The sequence below is a fragment of the Myotis lucifugus genome, unplaced genomic scaffold (genome assembly GCF_000147115.1).
Source record: "Myotis lucifugus unplaced genomic scaffold, Myoluc2.0 scaffold_123, whole genome shotgun sequence".
Classification (NCBI taxonomy): Eukaryota; Metazoa; Chordata; class Mammalia; order Chiroptera; family Vespertilionidae; genus Myotis; species Myotis lucifugus.
The window spans coordinates 3584630-3597626 of record NW_005871171.1 but is presented as its reverse complement, the minus strand read 5'-3'; the positions used below and the strand labels follow the sequence as shown (position 1 = coordinate 3597626).

Genomic DNA, 12997 nt, shown 5'->3' with positions numbered 1-12997 from the left:
GTCTGCAGGCCGACGCTCTATCCACTGAGCCAAACCGGCTTCGGCAGAAAACCTATCTTTTAAAGCCATAAATTTGCGTGGTCTTATGACTGGAGAATCAAGCTCTAGGATATGTTGATAGATCTGTTAACTGGTTGATTCACTCAAATTATTTGAAATTTTTCTTCTGTTTTAATAAAGATGTTTATAGCTACAAGTTTTCCTCTCAACACTGCTTTACCTAGACTCTCTTAAGCTTTGGTATGCTATGTCTTTGTTTTCATTAATCTCAAAGTATTTTTGTTTTATTGTGTCTTTTTGACCTGTCTATTATTTAGGAATGTGTGGTTTAATTTCCATGTTTGTTAATTTCTCAAATTCTTTGTGTTATTTATTTTTAATTCTAATTCATTTTAATTAGAGCCTATATTTTGTATTACTTCAGTAATTTTTAATTTATTGAGGTTTGTTTTATGGCCCAGCTTATAGTCTATCTTGAGAGTGTCCATGTGTGCTAGAGAAGAGTATATCATGTTGTTGTTGGGTGGACTTTTCTATAGATGTCTGCTGAGTGTCTGTAGGTGTCTTCTAGATGTCTTTAGGTGCCTGTAGGTCTGTATGTGTCTGCTAGATGTCTGTAGGTGCCTGTAGATGTCTGTAAGTTTATGGTAGGTGTCTGTAGGTGTCTGTAGGTGTCTTTAGGTGTCTGGTAGATGTCTGTAGGTGTCTTTAGGTGTCTGGTAGATGTCTGTAGGTGCCTGTAGATGTTTGTAGGTTTCTGGTAGATGTCTGTAGGTGCCTGTAGGTGTCTGGTAGATGTCTGTAGGTGCCTGTAGGTTTCTGGTAGATGTCTGTAGGTGCCTGTAGGTGTCTGGTAGATGTCTGTAGGTGCCTGTAGGTTTCTGGTAGATGTCTGTAGGTGCCTGTAGGTGTCTGGTAGATGTCTGTAGGTGCCTGTAGGTTTCTGGTAGATGTCTGTAGGTGCCTGTAGGTGTCTGGTAGATGTCTGTAGGTGCCTGTAGGTTTCTGGTAGATGTCTGTAGGTGCCTGTAGGTGCCTGGTAGATGTCTGTAGGTGTCTGTAGGTGTCTGGTAGATGTCTGTAGGTGTGTGCTAGGTGTCTGCTAGATGTCTATCTGTCCTGATATTGCTTGTGTCTTTTATTTTCTTATTGATCTTCTCCCTAGTTCTAGGCAGTATTGTTAGTGGAGTATTGAAGTCTCCAGCTATTGTTGTTGAATTGTCTGTTTCTCTCATCAGGGACCCTGTTTTGTAGGTGAAGACTTTCTTGAGACCAAAAAGAGCACTCTTGTTATGTACCTGCTTCCAGGACTTCATTCAGTTTTAGGATTTAAAAATTACACACTAATGGAAAAGCTTAGTCTTATAATGGGGCAGCTCTGGCACTGATAGAGGTGTTTAGGCCATATTTGCAGGCAAAGAGGAGTGAAGGGTGGTGGCTCATGTATTTTATTATTGTGGCAGCCAGTAGAGTCCAACTGAGGGCAAAGGGCTTTGCCTTACCTGCTGTAAGTCAGTGTTCCACCTCTATGCTTCACTGGCTCCGTAGACATGGACTAACCCAATGCAAACATGTTCCATGGGGAAAATATGCCTTTTTTTTTTTTTTTAGAAAATTAGAATAAAATGGAATTTTCTCGTTGTTCCTAATACGGCTCTACTGCCCATTCTGTGTGTGGGCCACGCGGCAAACTCCAGGTGCATCTGTCAGACAGAAATTGCTTTTCTGCCCAAACACAGAAACGTGAAATAAACCAATTTAGGCACAAGTAGTATGTGCTAGATTTACTTAGTGTCTATTAAGCGTCTTCCTACACTCGTTGTATTAGGGCGAGTCCTGAGTTGGAACTCCCTGCCTCGCCACCGGTGCACACACAGCTCCCACGTGGACAGTGATGCCGCTTGCTGATTGTTTTGCTAGCAGTATTATGGCCAAACATTGAATTTTTTCCTTTGCAGCAGTATGTTAAATTTGTTCTAGACATATGTCAATGAGAAAGCAGGGGGTGGGGCAAACACACACATATGTAAAAAGAGAATTCCTCACTGAATACATTTTTAAAAGTCATTTGTCTTTGATTTCTTTATTTCTTTAGCCATTTTGTTATCCTTAACCACATTTCGGTGTTTATCAATGAGCAGTGAAATCGGTTAGCCATGCTTTTAACTTCATTATGAGTGAGATACGGTTTTTCAGAAGAGATTGTACATGTTAACGACATTTTCCTTCTCTGTCATCTGGGAGCATATGTCACAGGGTTGGTTGTTGGTGGAGGAAGCCAAGAGGTTCTGTATCTTAAGTTTCTCTGAGAAAGGAATTACTGTTTTTGTTATTTCTTTTTAACTTGTGGCCTCCCTACCTTCTGGGCTTCCCAACAGCCGTCAGCTAACCACTCTAGCACCAGCATTCTTGGTTTACCAATATGAAGTAAACAGAAAATCTTGCTAATTTGAGCCCAATTGGAACCTTAACACTATAATGAAGAACTAATTTGAAAGCAGACAGACATATCTCACAAAATTAGAGCCAACTTTTAAATGCTCTTCAGGAATTGAGAGTCAGAATGGTGTTATGCAGGAGTGAGATGCTGACACATAGAGGAGTTGAGAGCTGCGAGCAGAGCCCTCATGGGGCCTTTGGATGACGCAGTCTGACGGGGTTGCACCCAGGCTGGTCTCAGTGTGGGGATGACGGTGCACCTGGAGGACAGGTTGTGGTTGCGATGCTCTTGATAGATTTTGACAAATTAAACAGTGGTAAAGCTGCTTGGACGTTAGCCACGTCTTTACCATTATTTATGTCAATGAACTAGGAATCACTGGTTAATTTTGTAGTTCTTACGATAACTGCTGTTGTACATTTAACCATGTGAGGCATCAACTCAGCAGGATACATTTGATGTTGTCAGCTACCTTTTGACATCATAATAGATTTCAGTTGCCAAATCTTTCTCGACAGAAGATGTGGGAGCGCGGTACGGAGTGTTTGGGTCACACCCAGCCACAGAGTGTACGTTGGCCTTTCTGAGATTGAAGAGCTCCGACGGCAAAGTGGGGAAATGAGGCCCTGTTGACTGTTGTTTCTCTTCTTCTTACTTGCCCTGACCCCACTCTAGCATCATGTTCCACGCAGGCGGCTTTCACCTGGACTGTAAGTGAGCCTGTCCTTTGGGTAGCACTTCACATGAGGACCAGGTGGACCCTTCTGATTGTCACGCCCTCCGGCTCTGAGGCACCTGGGTGCCCTCTTGTTGGCGCTGGAGCACGGGTCCCATAGTCCTGTATTTTTCCTCGTCATGCTTTAGCATTGATTACATTATTTCACAGAAAATATTGATATTCTCCCTGGTGATTAAAGACCCTGTGGGGAGGGAATTTTGTAGTTAGGGTGTTTCTTTCCTCCCTCCCTTTTTCTACTTTATTCAAAATGCCTCCTTAATAATTGTCCTCTTCTATAGCTATTATGCTTGACCTGCCAATGAGGGAAGGATATTAGCGGACACCCCTGCCTTTTTGTACATTTGTTCTTTGAGGTTCTCTATTCTTACCTTTAAATTATTTATTTTTAGGCCCTCCGTTCTGTGTGTAACATTTTGTAGATCCCATTTTGGCCTGTCAACATCTTGCCTCCCATTTCTCTAGGTCATTTGCTCTGCTTGAAAGCATGTTATGACTCCATCGGCCAAGCTTTCATTGTTCCATTTCATACACCTCCTTCAAGTCTCTTCAGAGGAGCTTCCTCCTCGTACCTCCGGTGAGCTTGACAGTAGGACGGGGTGAGGTGTTTGGCCGAAGGGTCCCCAGTTCCTGCTCCTCCGTGGACTTTGGTCCTGTGTCTTAGGTGCCTTGTTTGGAGTTTCCATTTGGCAGGGACTCTGCTACTTTATGTTGCCATAGCCTTGCCTTCTCTCGTCTAACAAATGTTAACAGTGATTAAAATGATCAGTTATCAATCCGTAGCCAGGAAGAGTTTATTAAACTTTTCTAGCACAGCTACATTGCCCTTGAGAGGAAAGTTTCTTGTATCACAAAATAGCACTTTTAAATCAGATCCATGGACTTCTTGGGCTCCTGCTACTTAATGCTGTAAAAGGGTTTTACATTATCCATCTCCCATCTGGAAAGTGTGTATGCCCTTTGTCATGGCTTCAAGAAATAGCCAATATTCGTGTATTTGAGATAAATTCTAATACATGCAGTTGTGTAATGTATTTGGGGCGATAAGCATTCATAACAACCATTCAAGTCAAGAAACCAAACTTTGCCAGCCCCTCAGGTGCCATATCCCACTTCCAGTGCCTTCCAGAGGTAACCAGGACTGATAGTAATCATTTCACTTGATTATTTTATTACGTACATGTGCATCCATAGACACCATAATTTAGTACTGCCCATTTTGTAAAAGTTGACATGTCTTCTAAGTTTCTTAATGTACAAGTTTCTCTCTTTTCCTTTCTTCTCTTTGCACTGCCCCTTCTGGAGAGCCTGCCACTTGAGCTGTAGCTTCCCAGAGTTCGTCCCCTGCCTCTCACGTCTTCTCCATTCCTGCACCTTGGCGGCTGGGCTCAGAGGCTCACGTTTGATCCCTTGGCAGGACTCTAAGTGATGGTGTGTTCTTTCATTCAGGAGGGACATACTCCCTTATTCTTTCTTTTTGTAGTGTTAACAGTCATTAATGCTCACTGCCTAGATCCAATAATTCACTGGGAGTTGCAAAATGGTGATATTCTAATTCTATTGTATTAGCTGGAATACTTTTGTAATTGTCATCTATTCTTTGGTTACTCGGTGAAACTCTTTATGTAGAAATAAAGGATAGCCGGGCCGGCATGGCTCAGTGGTTGAGTGTTGACCTATGAACCAGGAGGTCACAGTTTGATTCCCGGTCAGGGCACATGCCTGGGTTGCAGGCTTGATCCTCAGTGAGGCAACAGATCAGTGATTCTCGCTCATCATTGATGTTTCTATCTCTCCCTTCCTCTCTGAAATCCATAACAATTTATTTTAGAAAAAGGAAAACATTTGGCTCAGTGGATAGAGGGTCAGCCTGAGGACTGAAGGGTCCCTGGCTTGATTCAGGGTAAGCCAGTATCTTGGTTGCAGGCTCGATCCCCGGCCCTGGTTGAGGTGTGTGCAGGAGGCAACCAATCGATGTGTCTCTCTCACATTGATGTTTCTCTCTCTGTGTCTCTCCCCCTCCCTTCCATTCTCTCTGAAAATCAAATCAGTGGGAAAATATCCTCAGGTGAGGATTACCAAAGAAAAAGAAATAGAGGACAAATGCCTGGTTCTTTCCAACTGTCCACATTTTTTAAAACTAATGAATTGGTTTTATGTCACCCTCTGAAAGCAACCAGTACATCTATATATATAAAAGCCTAAGCCACCAGAACGACCAGTTGCTATGACGCACACTGACCACCAGGGGGCAGACGCTTAATGCAGGAGCTACTCCCTGGTGGTCAGTGCGCTCCCACAGTGAACCTCCCCGGCCGGCCAACCTCCTGCTATCCCTCCCCCTGGCTGGCAGGCCCCCGGGATGGGACAGGGAACTGGGGATGGTGGTGGTGGTTGCAGCCCCTTTCCCAGGGGGGTAGAGGGCTGGCTCCCTCCTTTGGGCCGGCGGCCAACCTCCCATTCCCTGTCCCTCCCCCCACCCAGCAGGCCCCAATCGGCCCCCCGCCTGGCCACCGTGGTGGTGGCGTGGCAGTGAGGGAAGGAGGAGTGGGGCAGGGAGCTGTGTGGTGGGGGGTGCCGGTGATGGTGGCATTGGCATCCGGCGTACGTTCCTTCTGTGCCCGGCCCGGCGACCATTGCCTCCTCTCCGGCCCAGCCCTGATCGGCCTGGCCCCAATTGGCCTGGCCCCGATCAGCCCTGATCACCGGCCAAGTGTAGGGACCCCACCTGTGCATGAATTTTGTGCACTGGGCCTCTAGTTTTAATATATTTCCAAATCATGAATTTAAATGTTAGTTGGTTTTAATCCATGGAATTTCTTATTTTTAATTGAAGATCAAATTATCCATCTGATCATGGAACTTCTTTTTTTTAAATATATTTTATTGATTTCTTACAGAGAGGAAGGGAGAGGAATAGAGAGTTAGAAACATTGATGAGAGAGAAACATCGATCAGCTGTCTCCTGCACACTCCCCACTGGGTATGTGCCTGCAACCAACGTACATTCCCTTGACCGGAATCGAACCTGGAACCCTTGAGTCCGCAGGCTGATGCTCTATCCATTGAGCCAAACTGGTTAGGGCTGATCATGGAACTTCTTTACATCGACTCCTTGTCCTCCTGAGATAATCCCACTGGTCTTCGTCGCTTCTTGGCTCACTGCTGGGACAAGATGTTTCAGACTCACCTTATATTTCTTGCCTGAGAATTGAAATTGGCCACTTTGCTTTTTTTAGTGGAAATTTGTGTTTCAAGACAATTATCTCAGTGCTAACAATGCTCATTGTTGCTGAATTGGTCATTGTGTCTAGGTCTCATGAATTCATACTATTTCCACTTCATATTCAGGAGTAGAGGGCTTTTAGTCAGCTTATCTATTACACTAGAAGCCTGGTGCACAAAATTCATGCATGGTGGGGGAAAGGTGGTCCCTCAGCCCAGCCTGCACCCTCTTACAATCTGGGACCACTCGGGGGATGTCCGACTGCAGGTTTGCTGGCAGTTGGACATCTCTCTCGCAATCCGGGACAGCTAGCTCCTAACAGCTTGCCTGCCTGCCTGCCTGATTGTCCCTAACTGCCTCTGCCTGCCTGCCTGATCTCCCCTAACACCTCTCCCTGCCTGCCTGATTGCCCCTAACCGCCTCTGACTCGGCCCCTACACCCGGGACCCAGGCTTCCTTCCTTCAGCCAGCCTCAGGCAACTGGGACCCAGGCTTCCCTTCCTCTGGCCGGCCGCAGGCAATTGGGACCCGGGCTTCCCTCCCTATGGCTGGCTGCAGGCACCCGGGACCCAGGCTGTCTTCACCAGGGCCAGTCGTGGGTACCCGGGACTCCGGGCAGCTTCGCCCGGGCCCCAGCTTTGTCAGGAAGGACATCTAAATGATGTCCGGAAGACATCCGGTCTATCTGGTCTAATTAACATATTACCCTTTTATTAGTATAGATATTTGTCTCCATTGTTCCTTGCTTGAGAATCCTGGTTCTCAGGAGTATAGGGATGACAGACTTAGAGTATGTAATTACTAATTTGCTTATTGTTCCATCTGATACGTGCAACAGTTGCAGAATAACAATGCTCATACTACAATCTACAGTTATGATTACCAAGAACATACTATTCCTAATCTCTATTATTATTATTTTTTTTTAAATATATTTTATTGATTTTTTACAGAGAGGAAGGCAGAGAGATAGAGAGTTAGAAACATCGATGAGAGAGAAACATCGATCAGCTGCCTCCTGCACATCCCCCACTGGGGATGTGCCCGCAACCCAGGTACATGCCCGTGCAACAGTTGCAGAATAACAATGCTCATACTACAGTCTACAGTTATGATTACCAAGAACATACTATTCCAATCTCTATTATTTTTAATGGCTTATTATGTCTATCTTTTTAGTGCAAATAGCCATTTGTGGTATACTTTCCCCTGTTAATCCTGTTCTAATCTTAGTTCTATAGGTAAGTTTTTTCCGTGCTCAAAACCAGTCTCTCACACTGACTCCTTATTAGACTAGGCATCACCTTCCCCAGGTTCCACTGCTGTTGTAAATAGGCTCATCGCACTTTTTATTTAGTACTTATTACAGTTCGGGGGGTTCTCTTTCTCAGCTCCTTCAGTTGCCCTGTGTTTTCCCTCTGCTTCTTTACAACAGAGGCTGCTGCTCTGTAAGATTTGTGGTCAGTGTTGGCTATTTTTTTTTTCTTAATGACAGAGAGATTGGGGGGGAGAGAGAGAGAGAGAGAGAGAGAGAGAGAGATTGGGCACACGCCCAACCCCCGACCAGGGATCGCACCCACAACCCAGGCATGTGCCCTGACCAGGAATTGAACTTGCCACCCCTTAGTGTATGGGATGATGCTCCAACCAACTGAGCCACACTGGCCAGGGCAATCAGTGTTAGCTTTTCCACACTTGTTCGTACTTTGTTGTTTGAGGTAATGCCTGTTACCACTTTTGTTGTAAATATGTCCATGGGTTTTCAGTTTTAGCCTTAGGCAGTTCTGTTTTTATGTGAGGATTTGGGAAGATTCAAAAACTCTGCTTTTACCACTACCTCTATTTTCTTAATAACTTGATTTATTTAAATTTAAAAAATCAAACACTTCTCCCAACTCCTTCACCCCCTGCTGTGGCAACCATCAGTGTGTTCTCTGTATCTATGAGCTTGGTTTTGTTGTTGTTGTTTTAGATTCCACATATAAGAGAAACATGCAATATTTGCCTTTCTTAGCCTGACTTATTTCGCTTACTATAATGCCCTTGAGTTCCATTCATATTGTCACAAATGACAAGATTTTAGTTTTTGATGGCTGAATAATATTTTGTATATATTTGTATACTGCAATTTCTTTACTCATTCATCCATTGATGGACACTTGGTTGCTTCTATGTCTTGGCTGTTGTAAATAATCCAGCATATATCTTTTCAAATGAGTTTTTTTCATTTTCTTCAGATAAATACATATGGTAGTTCTGTTTACTTTTTGAGAAACTCCATGCTGTTTTTTGTAATGACTGCACCAGTTTACACTCCCACCAACTATGCACAAAAGTTCCTTTTTCTCCACATCCTCAGTAACATTTGTCATTTCTTGCTTTTTTAAAAAAATATATATTAGCCATTCTAACAGGTGTGAGGTGATATTGTGATTTTAATTTGCATTTCCCTGTTGATTAATGATTTAGAGCATCTTTTTTATGTGGCTTTTGGCCACCTGTATATTTTCTTGGGAGAATGTCTATTCAGATCTTCTGCCTGTTTTTAATTGAATTGTTTTTTTGTTTTGTTTTGTTTTGTTCTTGAGATGTATGAATTATTTATATATTTTAGATAGTAGTTCTTTCTCAGATACATAATTTGCAACTATATCCTCTCTTTCTGTGGGTTGCCATTTATTGAAGAGGCTGTTCTTTTCCCAGTGTATATGCTTGGGTCCTTTGTCATAAAATAAATACATATGATTGCATTTATTTCTGGGCTATCTTTTCGGTACCATTGATTTAGGTATCTGTTTTTATGCCAGTACCATATTGTTTTAATTAACATAATAATTAGATGTGTAATATAGTTTGAAATAAGGGAGTATGATGCCTTTAGCTTTGGTATTCATAGTCTTATATGGTTCCATGCCAATTTTCTATAATTTCTCTGAAAAATGCCCTTGGATTCTTGATAGTATTACACTGAATGTGTATATTGCTTTGGGTGATATGGACATTTTAACAATATTATTTCAATCCATGAACATGGAATATTTTTCTATTATTTGTGTCTTCAGTTCTTTCATCATTATCTTTTAATATTCAGTATATGAGAAAGATTGCTCTTAATTCCTTTCTGAGTGTATGATAGAATTCACCAGTAAATCTGTCTGGTCCTACACTTTTGTTTGTTGGGAGGTTTTTGATTACTGATTCAATCTCCTGACAAGTAATCGGTCTGTGGAGCTTTCTATTTCATCATGACTCAGTCTTGGTGAAATCTAGGTTTCCAGGAATTTATGCACTTCTCAGTTGTCCAATTTGTTAGCATGTAATTGATCCAGAGTAGTCTCTTATGATCCTTTATGTTTCTATGGTATCAGTTGTAAAATATCCTTTCTCATTGCTTATTTTCTTTATTTGAGTTTTCTTTTTTTCTTGGTATGTCTAACTATAAATTTGTCAATTTTGTATATCTTTTCTAAGAACCAGCTCTTAGTTTCATTAATATTTTTATTGTCTTTTTAATCCCTTTTATTTATTTGTGCTCTAATTTTTTTTTTGTTTTGTTAATCCTCACTGGAGGATAATTTTCCATTGATTTTTGAAAAGGTAGAAGGGAAGGGGAGAGACAGAGAAACATTTTTCATTTTTCAAAAAAAAGAAGAAAAAGAGACACATCAATTGGTTGCCGCACATGCCCCAATCAGGGCTGGGATGGAACCTGCAACAGAGATACGTGCCCTTGACCTGAATCGAACCCGGACACTTCAGTCCATGGCCCGACACTCTATCCACCGAGCAAACTGGCTAGGGTTCGGCTCTGATCTTTATTGTTTCCTTCCTTCTACTAAATTTGGCTCCTTTGTTCTTCTTTTTCTAGTTCCGTAAGGTTTAAAGTTAGGTCATTTATTTAAGATTTTCTTGTGTCTTAGGTAGGCATTTATTGCCATGATCTTTCCTCTTAGAACTGCTTTTGCTGTATCCATAAATTTGTGTATGTTACATTTTTATTTGCCTCAGGATACTTTTTATTGCTCTTTTGATTTCTTCTTTGACCCATTAATTGTTCAGTAACATGTTGCTTAATCTTCAGATATTAGTGACTTTTCTAGTTTTCGTCCCTCCCCATCCCCCCACCTGCAAAAATAATCCCACACTTTTTTTATTTATATAGAGTCCTACCCGTTTCCGGGGCAGGAGGAATGGGAGCGGTCCCTTTTCCAGTCCAGGAGCCGCCATAATGTTGGTCTGTTGTTACCAAGCACGCAGGCAAGTGCATCATGGATTTGGTAAACTAACTGCAATTTCAGTCTCTCCGCTGCAGCAGCGGGTGAGCGTCATCTCTGCTTCTGTAAGGATCCTGGATTTAGGAATTTCAGCTGTTACTTCTCCAACTTCAATTCCTGAAGGTTTGAAATTAATTAATAGAACAGTAGACAGGCATGTAATTGCAATTTCCTCTGTCTGTTCAAATGTCCAAGCAAATTTCTTCTTCACTTTTTTTTCCTCAAGAAAGTTGATTGACTCGGTTTGTTTAACTCCTGCTGCAGTGGCTTTAAACCCACAGTAGTAACCTGCAGGGTCACACCTGCACACCTGAGGGCCTTATTCTGCATCTGTCCCCAGTAACATCAGACGGCCACCCGGGGGCCTCGTTCCAGCTCTGTGTGTAGACCTGGGACATATCAGCAGTTCTTTTACTCAGCATGTCCACAGGAGTCTCACAGCCATGCCTGTGTTTCAAGTGAGCGCCTCATAGCACGCCCTCTGTACCTGGGTCTGCTGTCAGCTGTCATTCCTGTCATCACGGCCAATGTTCTCGGCTCCCGAATAGGGGAGTTATGAATAAGGGAGTCACTGTGCTGGAATCCAGTGATTTGTCGGCTATCTTCTGTGTGACAGCACTGCACTGTCTTTCCCTCTGACAATTACTGGTACTCATGTAAGGCATCCTGGTTAGTAGCCTAAAAGCATATTCTGCTTGGTAGAGCTGACCCTCCAATGAAAAACGATAAAGCGGTGGTCACAGCCAGCGCTGCGACCATGGGGCATGTTAGTGCACCCACTACTTCAGGCATGGTTTCTGGGCCCCTAGCTCCCATAGCAGGTGCACCCAGTTTTCTTTGTGCAATTATCTTCCAGTTTTATACCACAGTGGTCTGAAAATATGCTAAATATGATTGCAATTCTTGTAAATTTATTTAGACTTGTTCTGTGGCCTGAATTATGATCTGTTTTGGAAAATGTCCCATGTGCATTTGAGAAGATTGTGTCCTCTGTTGCTGTTGGATGGAATCCTCTAACGTGTCATTTTAGGTCGATGCTTCCTTATTGATTTTCTGTCTGATGATCTGTCCCTTGCTGTAAGTTGGGTATTGAAGTCCCCTAGTATTTATTAATGCTGTCTTTTTCTCCCTTTAGGGCTGTTAATATTTGCTTTATATACTTAGGTGCTCCTATGTTGGGTGCATAAACATTATATCTTCTTTTATAATTGACACTTTTTATTATTATGTAACACTTTTCTTTGTCCTTTACTACAGTCTTTGTTTTAAAGTTTATTTTGGCTGATATAAATATAGCTACTCTGGCTTTCTTTTGATTTCCATTTGCATGAGATACCTTTTCCATCCTTCACTTTCAGTATCTGTGTGTCCTTACATCTAAATTGAGTCTCTTGTAGGCAGCATATAGATGGGTTTTGTTGTTCTTCCTGTTCAGCCACAGTCTTCTGGTAGGCAAGTTTAATCCATTTACATGTAAAGAAATTATTGATAGTTATGTGCTATGGTCACTTGTTGTGACATGTAATAGGGCTAGCCTTTGTGAAAGGAGAAATCAGTGTCTGGCTGGATCATTTATTCCAACTGTTTCAACCATCACCACCAAGTGGGTTGCTGAGGTCACGTTCTAGCTGCTGAGTCGGCACCAGGCTGATGCTCGTTGGCCACAGGTAAGGTAATTGAGCACCGAAATGAGCCACGTTGGCCGTTCCAAACTGTCAGAGTCTCGTGGGCAAAATGGAAGCTGCTGCCATAGCCGTGGACAGCGGTGACATTTCCTCCTCTCACACCCTCCCCGCCCCATGGCAACTGTGTGGAATACAAGCTTTATCCAGAATCTGCCAAAGGGACAGAGAGGTATTGGAAGCAAGCCCAGATAAGCCTGCGACTTGTTGGTGTGAGGCCTGAAGTCCCTCTTCGCTGCACTCACATACTCCAGCAGGTATCTCATATGGAAGGTTTACTTTGAGGAGCAAATAACACTATTTTGATGGCAGACTTGACCAACTTTCTAGTTGAAATGTGACAGGGTTCTTTCCTAGTACCACTGAGCTCCAGGCCTCCAGTAGTTCTCAAGGCCTGAGGCTCTTAGATATTGACACACAATCTTTTCAGCTGTCATTTGTCTTGAATCTACTTATCTCACCAATGAAAAATAATTGTGAACCTTCCTAGTGCTGGTGAGTGGACTTTCTGACGCAGTTTTAAATATCAGTATTTGAAGCACTTGCATGGCCTTCTCTCATATACAGAAGGATGGGAGGAGGTCCTGGGAGGACATTTCTTATTGAGAAAAATTTTTTCCATCTTGGTCATAAAAATAT

The 12997-nt window shown here is 42.7% G+C and overlaps 1 pseudogene; it reads right to left on the bottom strand.

Annotated features, from left to right (window-relative positions):
* Window positions 1-677: 677 nt before the first annotated feature.
* LOC102436992 lies at window positions 678-11278 on the bottom strand (annotated as a pseudogene).
* Window positions 11279-12997: the final 1719 nt, after the last annotated feature.